Here is a 15,809-nt window from a genome sequence, read left to right as displayed (position 1 = left end):
ACGTGGGTTTCAGTGTCTTGCCCAACGACACTTTGACACGTAGCCAGAAGGGCCCGGGAATCAAGCCACTGACCCTGTGGTCTGCAGACAACTGCTGAAGAATGGAAATACATTTGAAAACATTTAATTTGGAATAAAAGTTCTTCACTACTGCTATTGTGCTTTTATTTTGAAACCCAAACTATCCACTTCAATGTTTGCTCTAGTCATGAGTAAGTGGTTTAAGCAACTGAGCCTTTAGATCAGCACCCATTAGATAACAGAGAGCTGAGGTCAGCACCCCATCAAGGATACAGTCCATCATGGTGGATCATGGATCTGCAGGGGGGAAAGTTGCCAGGGGGCCCACAACCAAATGACAAACAGGCCTGCGTCATTGTTATTACATTCATTTGAAGTTAGCAGATCAGAGGTCGGCAGGGGTCTGTCTGCTCATGTAAACAGAAGCTTTAACAGTCAGGTGTTTGCCAGGTTGGATTACAAACCAGGGAAAAATAGGCAAATGTCCCAGGGCCCTGATCTTTGTGGGGGGCAAAAGGTCTCAGATTCACTGCATCCTTTCATTTGAGTTAAACCAAAGTGCGGCAGATTCCATTGTAAATGCACTATTTGCAAATCTGCATACAATCAATATAATATCAGCCTGTGTGAAAAGAGCTTTTTCTCATGGAGCAGCAAAGTACTTTCAGAGGGTAAGAATATCATTAGAACATTAAAAACAATAACCACTAAAAATCAAAAAAGTAGCGCTATAGCCCAGTTCAACTTGCCTCAAAAGCAACAGAGAAAACAAAAGTGCAGCAGACTGACTTCATATTAAAAATCTAAGAGGCCTGTTGGTTTCATGCACTTCAAGCTAACCTGAAATACTTTATAATTATGAACTTGTAAAGGTAGAATTCATGGTAGAGCTGCTGCTTTGCTGTTTTCGGAAGTGGTCATAAAGTTATGGCTGATCAGTGCATATTCTGGGAGTATATCGTTGAAGCATTAGTAACTGATAGGTAGTGTAAACCTTTGGGAATAAGACTTAGGGTGACAGTGGCGCAGGAAGGCAGAGGGGTCGTCCACCAATCTCACAGTAGTTGGTTCAATCCCCAACTCCCCCAGTCACATGTTGAAGTATTTTTGAGCAAGTTAGTTGGTCCTGGTGAGCATTGGCCGGCTCCTATCTGTGTGTGGGTGTGAATGAGTGAATAAGAAGCAGAGCCAACGGGTAGCAGCAGAAAAGTGCTGTATACGCATTCACTTACCAACTTCTATTCTAAATGAAAGGAAGTTGTTTGACCCAGACAAGACATCCTTGCACCAGATGAAAGCAGGAGTGACTTCCTCTAAATCTCACCTGAACATGAGGTCTTGCTCTTTCTATTTGTTCAAGATAATAAAAAGCCGACAAGTTGGGCTGATTCAACTATGAGGTAGCAGAGGTTAATGCAATGATTTAGTTCTTATCTTTTAAAATCTGATTGCATCCAGCTGTCACAGTTCTGTCCTCTGCCTTTCATGTCTCACTGCCCGGTCACTTTCACCCCCAGTCGCCTTACTTAGGCACGCGCCGTCACCCGCTGACCTTCCCAGGCCTCCATCGCTTTCCTTTCTTTACCACTAGCCACTGCCGCTCCCAGCCGTAACATGGATGTTGGACAGGCAATAAAATTTGGCCACATTATGACAAAAAACATCTTTCAAACAGGACCCAGATCATTTTGTTATCACCACGGAGCTGTTACAAGTAACCAGATTGCTCCATTCCTCTGCTTTCATATGACTATGCTCAGTTTGGTAAGTGGTCGGTTACTTACTCCTCACTTATCTCACCACTGATCTTGCTATCAGATTGCATTCCTTTACATGTTGCCTGTGGCCTGAATCCCTCTGAAAGAACTGTTGAAATCACTCACAACTAACTGTTCTTGGTTTGACTTCTGCTTGTGGTAAAGTTAAGAAAACCTACCTGTTTGCGTTGTTCCTAAACCTCTAAAAAAAATCACCTGCTACCCACAATAAAATCCCTTACCTCTGTTTTTCCTCAGTCCAAACATTACACTATTTAATTCACTATATAATTGCAGTAATAGTGACTTGAAAGTGTAAACTACAGTATACCTGAGTGTTATGTGTAGAGCTGTAAAAAAAACTGTCATTGACACGTATGACTTGAACTAGAAGGAGCATAATAATGGTGGCCCAAGAACTGAACCTTGGAGGAGTCCACGTGTCTTGGTGATCTGCTTAGTCTTATGATGACCAATGGAAACAGCCAGCATGCTGACATTCAGACAATGATGCTTCTTAAGGCGTCAGATTACTTTTTTATGTCCTTGGCACATCATATTGCCCTTTTGCGTCACTATTGGATGCTCCTGGAGATCAGTGGTTGTCTTATATTGACACTAGAGGTTCACTTTTCCATCTGTAAACACTAAATGTTCTGCACTTTTATAGTGCTTTTCTATCTATTGGTACTCAAAGCGTTTTACACTGTTTCTCATTCACCATATATTAATGTTGTGTGCCATGTTGTTTAAGATCCTCCTTAAAGTGCACAACATTTCGCACTAGAGCCAAACCCTTTCCCTTTTTATAGTACGTCAGCTCCGAGCGTTAATCCCTGACGCAAACGGATATCCTAAGTGTCGGCATGTAACGGAGAAGGAGCCGGAGAAAACAGCGCTTCTTGATGCCTCAGGAATGAGAACTGGCTGAAACAGCATAGCCCCTGCATTTTTTCTGCTTTTGCAACATGGAGCCTATGACAAATGTCCCTACAGGGACAATAAAATGTATCTTATGTGTGTTAGGACTGTCTCGGGACCAAAGGCCAGGGGTGCAGAGGTAATTAGTGGAAAGAAAATAAGAGTTAGGAAGGGGGGAGGAGACAGGGACATGTTTCAGTCTTAGCAGAGAGTCCTGTGCAGGGTCTGTGTTAAATGGTAAAGTGTCTGCACATATATGGCTTTTCTACCTCAAAGCGGTTTACACTGCTTGTCATTCGACCATTCACACTCGTAATCAAACACACACACTCACATGCCCATGGGGGAGCTGGCCAACGCTCATGGGGAGAAATTAAGTTGGGGTTCAGTGTCCTGGGGTTGATGGATGACTGCTCAACCTCCCGAGCTGCAGTCGTCCCCGCTATGCAAAAGAAAGCTGCGATCTCTCAAATCCCATTTTGACTGGCATTAGCCTGACATGTTCCTGATAAATAAAGGATAAAATAAAGACAGGAGGTAAACATGTAGTAGCTTTCCAGAACCTCTGATGGTTGTTTCATTATATCTTTTTTTTTACAGTCGCATGTGAAGGCAGAATAGTTCAAATTCTTTTCGTCATGTGATACTGGTTCCCCAAGGACATGGGAGAACCATGTCCTTGGGGAACCAGTATGAGCTGGTATTGTTGCTGTCTTATCATTTTTTAATAGCAAATATCCACAATCAGGGTTTGAACCAAGTCATTAGCTTTTTTTTTTTTTTCAAATAATGCTTCGCATTCTAATAACTCTCAGGCCTTATTGCTTTGTGTGTGAGAGGTTATCCAGAGTTCTCCACCGGTGGGGATGTTTGGTGCTAACGTACATTTAGCAGCTTTCCACTGCTGTGCCCTACTGAACACATAGATTGATAAGGCTCTTTGCCTGGATTTGCCACCCGGTGAAATTGTAAATCTCTGGATGCTGGGCTCTGTGGCTTCCACAAAAAACTTTAAATCAGAAAAACGGTCTAAGCTAAGCAGAAAGCAAGTAACAAAGCATCCAAATGTAGGAAGAAACATTGTCTGATCTCATTTTAAATGTCTGACAAAATAAAAGGTGTACTTCCACAGTCAGTCATCATTTAATTGTTACATTTTGACTAATGGGTGACATGTAGATCTTATCAGTTGCATTCATTTTCAGTCAGACTTACTCTGGAGCCCAGTGGTATTTTGAGAGAAAACACAGGCATAATGATGTCTGAGTGCAGCACTGGTTGGGTAGTACAGGAATGCCATAAGCAAGCTACCCCCAGAAGCATGAGAATGCAGGGGCGGCAATTAGAGTCCCACTCCACGAAGATCCATAGGGAAAATAATCTGACCAAAAAACATCTTTCCCACCAGCTGCTCATTCTTCGATGACCCCGTGAAGCAGTCATAGAACCTGTGTGGTCTTGACCACATCGGTCAGATTGGGATTTGACCAGTCTACACAGCTGTCCGCAATTTCCTTTTTGTCTGTTGCCACATGGTAAATGTTCTGCACTCATACAACACTTTACACGGCTTCTCATTCACAATCACACACCGACTCACCTGGTGCAACTAAGTTAGGGTTCAGTGTCCTGACCAAGGACACTTGAACATGTGACCGGAGGAGCAGGAGATCAAACTAACAACGGTGGGATTGGTGGAAGACCGCTCTACCTTCAGCGCCACATTCACCCCACATTCTTAAATTGCAGTACAGAGTTCACATTGGCACCATAATAAACCTTTTTTTCTGGGATACATAGAATCACATAAACTAATAGGTTTTGTTCAGACTGGTGTAATTCTTCCTGAGTCAGCTCCGGCCTTCTTTCAAGTCAAGGTGTGATGAATAACATTAAAGTTATTTTAACCATCTGCTGAGCAGGACTCAGTACTCAGTCACTATCAGGAATGTGTGATTTTTAGCCACACTTACCAGCTATTTAATGTTTTATGGTTCCCTCAGTCCGTTAAGATCCCTGTGAAGTGAGTCAAAATTAGCATCGAAATTGCTTTGTTGACATTGTTTAGGACATAACAAGATCATTTTTGAAACTCTTTTACAGGGTTTGTTCCCACCAGTTGATACATACACAATTAAAATAAAGAAATATTCCAGATGGTTCACATGTTACCAAAAATGATGCGTTACAGTTACGCAACCTACTGTACGGCATCTGTAGCAATTATGATGGAAGGAAAGATAAAAGTCGGCGAGTTCGGAGGAAGTTAACCTGATGGATGGACTCACACTTTTAACCACATGTGTATTACTGCAGACAAAGGTCTAGTAACAATGAGGAAGTACTTCTATAAACCCAAACCACCATTTTTCTCTGAACTTTCTCTGGGGGATAATTGTAACCACATATTTGTGCTATTTTAAGAGTCGTTCCTATGGGTGGTACTACAAACAACAAATGGCAAATAAGATCGTTCAGTTTAGACAACTTGGCAACCTGCTCATTCACTTTGTTGGTGAGAGCAAGATTCTTGCATTGCTAAATATGCTTTTCTCAAAAATTAGAAACTGGGAAAACTGCGAAGCTGGTTCTTTCCAAAGGTAACTGCTCCATCTTCCAGAGCCAGAATGTCTAGAACTTACAACTAGGTATATCTTATTTTTTAAATTCTATTCAGTGCAAAATGACCCACAGCCATTAAATAGTGCAGCACATGTGGTAAACGCAGTAAATGTTTACATAGACTTGACTTAGATTCTTGCTGCTTTGTACATCACTTATAAGTTGCTTTGGATAAAAGCGTCTGCTAAATGACTAAATGACTAAATGTAAATGCATCAGAAAAGTGAGGCTCTACTCAGGCACATGCTAATTAACTAATGTGACTATTAATAAATCAGATCGGTGAAAGCACACTACAGTTGAATTCAAAGTGTTTGGTTAGCAAACCATTCATTCTTTTAGTTTTTTAAAGTCTTTTTTCTGTGCAGGGTCAAAGAAAGCTTGGGCGTGTACCAGCACGCATGAAGCAAAGGGCCAGTTTTCACACGGAAAAAGTTGTCAACTTCATTTCATACCCACAGGCAGTGCGGAGTTTCCATTTCAAGTAATTTGCATGGCTTTAAACAAAGTATATGCACACAGCCCCAAACTGCTTTTGCTAGGATGCAACTGTGCAAACCACTGAAGCAACATGCCACCCACATACAAATCACAAAGCTTTCAATAGCTGTTCCATTTCTCAATCTCCATCCTTCAGTGGCTGGTTTCAATATATTTGCACACTAATTTGTGATTGATTGCTGTTTCCATAGTGGTTATCTCTTATGTCTCCGAAGAATCAAACCACCTTTTTAACATTCTGTTATCTGTGGAATGTGGTGTCAGAGTCCACTCATTTGCTTATGAGCCACATAAAATGTAAACGCTTCCCTGAGGTGCAGCAAGATCCATACTTAGTGTAATTGTTTTGGAGAGAAGATAAACTGAAATGGGCTGTGGGATGCAAAAAAAACTCTTTCAACAGGCGCATGAGTCATTGACACACAGAGATTAATTAATCTATGAGTGAAAGGTACAAAAAGAAGACAGGAGGACTGACAGATGGCGAAAAACCCATGTTGTGAAAGATTATAATAATCATTAGAAAATACCACAGAAACATGCTGTGGAAGCAGAATTACAGCTGAACACTAAATATATATTTACATATTGTACTGCATATGGCAATAAAGCTTGTATTTTACTGTAATTTATGCTCGATTCAAACAAATCATGAGATGTATACATAAAGCCACATGGACTGAAAAGTTCTTCGTTCACTAAATAGTTTGGGAGCTGTGTCAGCCTGCAGATTGACTCACAAACCTCAAGGAAAATGTACATTCTGCTGACAGCAGGCCACACTGCTTCTTATGGCTTTGATTACACTGACAGGCATCGAGAATACAATGCATCCAGAAAGTATTCACAGCACTTAACTTCTTCCACATGGTTATGTTACAGCCCTATTCCAAAATGGATAAAGTTCATTGTTTGTCTCAAAAAAAACAAACAAAAAAAAAACCAATACCCCATAATGAAAACGTGAAAGAGGTTTATTGAAATCTTTGCAAATTTATTACAAATACGAAACACAACCCACACACACATATATACAGTATATATAGGTATTTACTGCCTTTGCTTAATACTTTGTTAAAGCAGCTTTAGCACCAATTACAGCCTCAAGTCTTTTCAAGTATGATGCTACAAGCTTGGCACCTATTTGTGGCCAGTTTCTCTCATTCTTCTTTGCAGTATCTGCAAGCTCCATCAGGTTGGATGGGGAGCGTTTTCAGATCTCTCCAGAGATGTTCAATCAGGTTCAACTCTGGGCTCTGCCTGGGCCACTCAAGGACATTCACACAGTTGTCAGGCAGCCACTACAATCTGCAAACATTGTTTGTAGAATTTTGAGCAAAATAATGAATTCGATCCATTTTGGAATAAGCCTGTAACATAAAGATAAAAAATAGAAGAAATAGAAGTGGAAAAGATTGTCTTCAAGTAATTGTGACGTTGAGTGTGATGCAAGTCCAAGGTTAAAAGTTACCATCTCAGCCTGTTTTTAACTGAGTTATCACATTTTGACTGTTGGTGTGAAATTTCATTTCTTTTTGTTAACATAATTTACAGTGAATCAAATTACCAGTGAGGTGCTCGACTGCTGAAAGCTACTAATAGAGTCCATGCCAAAGATGAATTAAGTCAGTTATGCTGCAGAACCATATCAGGCATGATGATGATTTCTACCCATTAATGGTTAGATTGCATGCTCTCTCACCCTCGTCAGACATGGTATCTTCCAGCTTCTGACTGACTGAACACACCTGATCCAGGTAATCAGCTGCAGGTAGGGCGGAAAATCTGTAAACTTTGATAATATAAAAAGATATACGAAGTTTATAAAATATTCAAGTAAGACTTGCTAGCAGAATTAAAAGGTTAATTGGTAACAAGTCAAGGGATCATGGCTGGGTATTAAAGGAGCTGCCACCAAAGGTTCAGTATTTGCAAGCAAAGCGAGGTTGTGGTTCATGACTCAGGGCAAGATGTTGTGAGAAAATTTTCAGTCAGTTCAAAGAGGATATTGCTCAACACAAGATTGCAAAGAATTGAAATTCTTTCACCATCTACATAACATAATGTTGTGAAAAGATTCAGGGACTCCTGGGAAACCTTATTGACTAAAGGCCAAGGGTGGATACCACTGTTTAATGTGTGTCAAGCAGCACTGCATGCTTCCGTTAAAGGGAGTTTTATCTCTCAACTGTTGACTAGGGGTTGATCAAGAGGGATTTGTTGGGTTTTCTTACAGTCTTTACTTTATTATGTAACGTGCCTTGAAATGCCTTTGTTGTGAATTGGCGCTAAATAAATAAAGTTGAATTGAATTGAAAGGAAAGTAATAGATAAAATAAATGATATGTAATAAATGCATTCAATGAATAGTGCACATAGTGTATGTTTTATACAAAAGCCAGGCTAAAAGCAGGTGCTTTTAAAAACGTCAAGATTTTCTGTTTTTATTTTCTCTCGGTTCGGAGCATAAACACTAAAAGCTGCCTCATCGGACGTTTTTGTCCTTACACTTTGGAACAACTAAAAGACTCGAGCCAGAGGATCTGAGAACATGGACTAGTTCACACACTGGAAGCATGCACAGAGGTAGGCTGGTCAAAAACCATTAGGTGCTTTAAAAAAAAAAAAAAGACTTCTCTCTTGATTCTTGTCAGGACTCTGGTGGCAGAGTTCTCAGTCAACTGTAAATGGTTTAAGGGGTATTTGGGTCGACCAGAGAGAAGAGCATTGTGTTGCTCCGAGAGAGAAATGTTTGTACTTGTTCAACATTTTTGAGGTGGTAAAGAGCAGAATTTATTAACCCTTAAAACTGAGTTCTGGATCAAAGGTGACACTGAGATATGTGGCCTGTTGGCTTGGGGATGATCAAGTACAATTAATTTACATTATTCTGCCTTTTTCTCTGTTTGAGCCTTCGAACCCATGACTAAAATCTTATTAGCCTTGTTCTGATTAAGTTGCGAAAGGGTCTGTGAAATCCCGACACTGGTGTCTATAATACATTTTAGAAGGGGCATCAATAGGCCCAGTGTCATCAGGAACGACAGCCACATACAGCTGAGTCTCATCAGCATATCTGTGGAAAGAGATGCGATGACACCGCAAGGTGGAAGCCCTAAATGAACTCAGAAACGCCATTGAGTTCTCTGGACCCGAGCTTATGTCAAATGAACTGAAAGAAAGTGGAAATGTCCTTTGGACGAATGAGTTAATGTTTCACCTTGTTGGAAACTTTTGGACCTTTTTGGACCTTTCTGGAAAATGGACCAGCCAAATACAATAAAGGCTATCCAGACTTCTCAGCAACGTGTTTTGAAGCAAGAATCTGTGATATTGATGGCGTGTGTTAATGCCCACGGCAACTCTTTGTTCAATTGGAGATCTTTTAGCTCAAGGCCAATCTCCCAATAGTCCATTAAAAATAATTTCACACAACATTTTACAATACAATAACAAATATCTAACGGACACACACCTGCCTCTAATTAAGTTCGCTGTCTGAGTCCCATCATCTGCCTCCCAGTCTTGGGATATACTAAAAGTCCAAATCCTAGAGTGTACATTACATCTGACTTTGAGGTTTATAAGCATTAGTCATTAAATCATTAAAGTGCTGTCTTTAATTTTGATATAGGTGTCAGGTACGGGTGGACGTTGATGACAGACACCAGGTTACACATCCTACACCCCATCGGGTTATATTTTGGAAAGAAAACAATTTTGGTAAAATGATATTTAACAAGCATAGAAATGAAAAACAGGAAAGTGCAGCTCTACAGAGGGATTACACTACTTATTAGGAATAATTTTTCTTTTGAGATATTTGTGTTCTAATTTCCAAGTTGCAAGCCTATAAAAGTTAATTTTCCAACCCTGGGTCCCCGACATAAAAGACTCCAAAACTCAGACCACCCTTCAGCCCTTACGTGCACCTCTGCCTCCACTTTCTGTAATTGCAAATCCTCAGCTTGTCATCAAAAAGTCCAGGCCATTGGTCAAGGTTATTGGAGCTCCTAGCCAACATTAGGAGTGAGGTTAAGCAGAGACACCCCACCTCTTCCTGGCTTGACCAGTGCCCCACCTGTTCCTACCTTCTGGTTTCTGAATGGGCCGAGCAGTCCAGTTTCTGTCTCTGAGTGGGTCAGCGCCCGGTCCTGGCTTCAGTCCCAGACCACAGCTCCTACTGCTTGTCTTGTTGCTGTACTTGTCTCAGTCGGTCGCTTCCTGTTTCTGAGTTGCGGTTGGCCAATGTATGTCCTGTTCCCAGCTCGGCCAATGTCCCATCTGTTACCGTCCCGGTCCTGTCCCCGACTTGGCCGACGTTGGTCCAGTTCCTGAGTTGGTCGGTAGTCTTGCAGTCCCTCGGCTGGTGCCTGGGGTGCTAGACACGCCACTTTTCCTTGAGTTTATGAACCATTTGCCATTCTTCCAGGGTCTGAATCAGTTGAGGCTCCGCCTGTTCTTGTCCCTGAGGTGGCTGAACCCTGTCTGCTCTTGAGCCTGATTCCGGGATGGCTCTGCTCCTTCCTGAGTCAAACAGCATTCAACCTATTCCTGTTCCTGAGTTGGCCGCCACCCTAACTGCCCTGGCTCCTGAGTCTTTTGATGACCTACCTGCTCTTGACCCCGTCACCCCGCCCCTTCCTATACCTGTTCCGGGGCCAACCAACACAGTCAGAGCCAGGGCCCGGGGGTGTTCAGGCTCGTCCCTTTGAAGTGATCAAATTATAATGACCTACTGAGCCTGCCACCATATGGAAGAGGAACCTACTGGCCCATGCTGACCCCTGTCCAACACAAGAATGGTTCCAATTTATGTAAATTTACGAAACTTTACAACATGTACATTTTATTCTATTTATATATCACTAATTCACAACTAATTCAGAGAGAGAAAAGACTAATCAGTGGCTATCACCAAAGTAGTAGACTGACTAGCCCGTCCTCCCCCAATAGGAAGCTAGTGTTGCTTATTTTAACCCTTTTTTATCTTTAGACATTTTCAACAGAGTTGAAAACATGTGACTGGTAACAGAGTTATTGTTGCTCTATGAGCCGTCGGGTGACTCAAGCGAAATCTGCTTACTCTATGTACATATTGTTTTTACTGCACAGGATCTGGGCCTTTGTTTTCTAATGATTAATAAACGAGTCATGATGTACCAGTGTTGGTTTAATATGTGAAAGCTGCTAGAACAAAGTGAGTGTGCTGTTTGCACTTTTTCGAGTTATAACAACATGAAATCATAAAAAGGTGGTCAGACTGACAATGAGATTTATCTGCGGCAAGATGACATAAAATAGGAATAGGCAGGAAAGTCATATTTACGAACAAAGAACAAAGCTGTGAAGCATATTGACTTTAAAGCTGCTCCAATCATTTGAAGTTACCAATGGATAACCCATAGTGATAAACCCACAGGAAATTTCCTCCCAATTCTGCAATTCCGGTGCAAAAGATTGAGTACCAGAGAATAATGAATGCAAGACTGAATGCATGACTTCAGGAACATTGAATAAAACTTTTCCTCTTTTGCAGAAGCTGCAAAAAGAGCAAACAAAGGCAAATCATGGAATCCAAAAGCACTTTAATAAAAGTAAAGTACAGATATGAACGGTGGATGGGCACAGACAAGAAAATAGGCTTTTTTGAAAAAACTAAAAACCATTAACTCAGGAAAACTGAGTTAATGGGGAAAAGGTGAGCAGGGAGGGCTGGGAATTATCAGGTGACTGAAATGTGGGATCAACAGAGTGTGTGGAGGGTCTGTGGATATGTTACTTTGGGAAGTCAGATCTCACCTTCTTCAAGATGATGGGATTGACTGGTTTGTTACCAGTGCATCTTTTTTTTACAGTATTTAATGGGGCAAGTAGCTAAATTGTCAAAGAATTAATGAGCACAGACTAAACTACAACCAACAAACACAACCAATATTCATCAGTTGGAGTGAAACATGACTTTAATCAAACACTGGTTTTCTGCTGGATGTGCAATTTGGCATCTGTTTGCCCCCAGGTTCATTATATCAGTTATTAAACTGCATGGTGGTGTTCTTCTTCTTCTTCTTCTTTTCCTTTCAGCTGTTCCCTTTCAGGGGTCTCCACAGCGAATCATGTGCCTCCATCTGACCCTGTCCTCTGCATCCTCTTCACTCACACCAACTAACTTCATGTCCTCCCTCACTAAATCCATAAATCTCCTCTTTGCTCTTCCTCTAGACCTCCTGCCTGGCAGCTCCAACCTCAGCATCCTTCTACTGATATATTCACAGTTTCTCCTCTGAACATGTCCAAACCACCTCAATCTGTCCTCTCTGAGTTTATCTCCAACACATCTAACATGAGCTGTCCCTCTGATGTCCTCATTCCTGATCCTGTCCATCTTCGTCCCTCCCAAAGAGAACCTCAACATCTTAAGCTCTGCTACCTCCAGCTCTGCCTCCTGTCTTTTCTTCAGTGCCACTGTCTCTAAGCCGAACAACATCTCTGGTCTCACCACCGTCTTGAACACCTTTCCTTTCATTCTCGCTGATACTCTTTTACTTTTACTTGACACTTTTCTCCACCCGTTCCAACCTGGTTGCACTCGCCCCTTCACCTCTTTTCCACATTCTCCGTTGCTCTGAACCGTTGACCCTAAGTACTTAAAGTCCTGCACCTTCTTCACCTCTGCTCCCTGTAACCTCACTGTTCCACCTGGGTCCCTCTCATTGACACACATGTATTCTGTCTTGCTGCAGCTAAGCTTCATTCCTCTGTTTTCCAGAGCAGACCTCCACCTCTCTAGATTTTCCTCCACCTGCTCCCTGCTCTCACTAACAAATCACAATGTCATCTGCAAACATCATAGTCCATGGAGATTCCTGTCTAACCTCATCTGTCAGTCTGTCCATCACCAGAGCAAACAAGAAGGGGCTCAGAGCTGATCCTTGATGCAGACCCACCTCCACCTTGAACTCCTCTGTCACACCTACAGCACCTCACCACGGTCTTACAGCTCTTATGCATGTCCTGCACCACTCTAACATACTTCTCTGCCGCTCCAGACGTCCTCATACAATACCACAATACCTCTTCAATTTTCTCCTTCCATCTTCCCATCACACTCCTGGTACCTTCTATTTATAGCTAATACCAAATAGGGAGGACAATTGATACCAATGCCATTTTTTATTCTGTTTAATGATCTGATTGTCTATTGATTGTCTTATTGATAATTGATGATTGACTGTGAGCTCATACAGCAGTTTTATTGTCTGTGAGGCTGAACTCTCCCTGTATCGCATAACTCTCTTCTTCTTCTTCTTCTTTTCCTTTCGGCTGCTCCCTTTCAGGGGTTGCCACAGCGAATCATGTGCCTCCATCTAACTCTATCCTCTGCATCCTCTTCACTCACACCAACTAACTTCATGTCCTCCCTCACTACATCCATAAATCTCCTCTTTGGTCTTCCTCTAGACCTCCTGCCTGGCAGCTCCAACCTCAGCATCCTTCTACCGATATATTCACAGTTTCTCCTCTGAACATGTCCAAACCACCTCAATCTGGCCTCTCTGACTTTATCTCCAAAACATCTAACATGAGCTGTCCCTCTGATGTACTCATTCCTGATCCTGTCCATCCTCGTCACTCCCAAAGAGAACCTCAACATCTTAAGCTCTGCTACCTCCAGCTCTGCCTCCTGTCTTTTCTTCAGTGTCACTGTCTCTAAGCCGAACAACATTGCTGGTCTCACCACCGTCTTGAACACCTTTCCTTTCATTCTCGCTGATACTCTTTTATCACACAACACACCTGACACTTTTCTCCACCCGTTCCAACCTGCCTGCACTCGCCTCTTCACCTCTTTTCCACACTCACCGTTGCTCTGAACCGTTGACCCTAAGTACTTAAAGTCCTGCACCTTCTTCACCTCTGCTCCCTGTAACCTCACCATTCCACCTGGGTCCCTCTCATTGACACACATGTATTCTGTCTTGCTGCGGCTAAGCTTCATTCCTCTGTTTTCCAGAGCAGACCTCCACCTCTCTAGATTTTCCTCCACCTGCTCCCTGCTCTCACTACAAATAACAATGTCATCTGCAAACATCATAGTCCAGGGAGATTCTTGTCTAACCTCATCTGTCAGTCTGTCCATCACCAGAGCAAACAAGAAGGGGCTCAAAGCCGATCCTTGATGCAGACCCACCTCCACCTTAAACTCCTCTGTCACACCTACAGCACACCTCACCACTGTCTTACAGCGCTCATACATGTCCTGCACCACTCTAACATACTTCTCTGCCACTCCAGACGTCCTCATACAATACCACAGCTCCTCTCTCGGCACCCTGTCATACGCTTTTTCTAAATCTACGAAGACACAATGCAACTCCCTATGACCCTCTCTGTACTTCTCCATCAGCGTCCTCAAAGCAAATACTGCATCTGTTGTACTCTTTCTAGGCATGAAACCATATTGCTGCTCACAAATGTTCACCTCTGCCCTTAGCCGAGCTTCCACTACTCTTTCCCACAACTTCATTGTGTGACTCATCAGCTTTATTCCTCTGTAGTTGCCACAGCTCTGCACATCTCCCTTGTTCTTAAAAATTGGTACCAGTAAACTTTTCCTCCAGTCCTCTGGCATCCTCTCACTCTCCAAGATCTTGTTAAACAAACTAGTCAAAAACTCTACTGCCACCTCTCCTAGACACTTCCATACCTCCACAGGTATGTCATCAGGACCAACTGCTTTTCCGCTCTTCATCCTCTTCAATGTCCTCCTCACTTCACTCTTACTAATCTTTGCTACTTCCTGCTCCACACCAGTCACCTCTTCTACTCTTCGTTCCCTTTCATTTTCCTCGTTCATCAACTCTTCAAAGTTCTCCTTCCATCTTCCCATCACACTCCTGGCACCTGTCAATACATTTCCATCCTTATCTTTAATCACCCTAACCTGCTGCACATCCTTTCTATCTCTAATCTCTTTGTCTGGCCAACCTGTACAAATCCACCTCTCCCTCTTTAGTGCCCAACCTAGCATACAAGTCCTCATATGCTCTTTGTTTGGCCTTTGCCACCTCTATCTTCACCTTACGCTGTATCTCCCTGTACTCCTGTCTACTCTCTTCAGTCCTCTCAGTGTCCCACTTCTTCTTAGCTAACCTCTTTCTCTGTATACACTCCTGAACTTCCTCGTTCCACCACCAAGTCTCCTTGTCCGCTTTCCTCTTTCCAGATGACACACCGAGTACCCTCCTACCTGTCTCCCTGATCAAATTAGCTGTAGTAGTCCAGTCATCTGGAAGCACCTCCAAACCACCCAGAGTCTGTCTCAGCTCCTCCCTGAAAACTAAACGACATTCTTCCTTTTTCAACTTCCACCACTTCGTCCTCTGCTCTGCCTTAGTCCTCCTTATCTTCCTCACCACCAGCATCATTTTACACACCACCATCCTGTGTTGTCTGGCTACACTCTCCCCTACCAATGCTTTACAGTCACTGATCTCTTTCAGATTACAACGTCTACACAAGATGTAGTCTACCTGAGTGCTTCTCCCTCCGCTCTTGTACGTCACCCTATGTTCCTGCCTCTTCTGAAAGAAAGTGTTTACTACAGCCATTTCCATCCTCTTTGCAAAGTCAAGCACCATCTGACCTTCTGCGTTCCTGTCCTGAACACCAAACCTGCCCATAACAGTCTCATCACCTCTGTTCCCTTCACCTACATGCCCATTGAAATCTGCACCAATGACAACTCTCTCACCTCTGGGGATGCTCTGCATCACTTCATCTAACTCACTCCAGAATTTCTCCTTCTCTTCTAACTCACATCCTACCTGTGGGGCATAACCACTCACAACATTGAACATCACCCCTTCAACTTCCAGCTTCAGACTCATCAACCTGTCTGATACTCTTTTCACCTCTAGAACATTCCTCACAAAATCCTCTTTCAATATAACTCCTACTCCATTTCTCTTCCTATCTGACCCATGG

Source organism: Channa argus, chromosome 5 (assembly GCF_033026475.1).
Source record: "Channa argus isolate prfri chromosome 5, Channa argus male v1.0, whole genome shotgun sequence".
Classification (NCBI taxonomy): Eukaryota; Metazoa; Chordata; class Actinopteri; order Anabantiformes; family Channidae; genus Channa; species Channa argus.
This window is presented reverse-complemented; position numbering follows the sequence as displayed.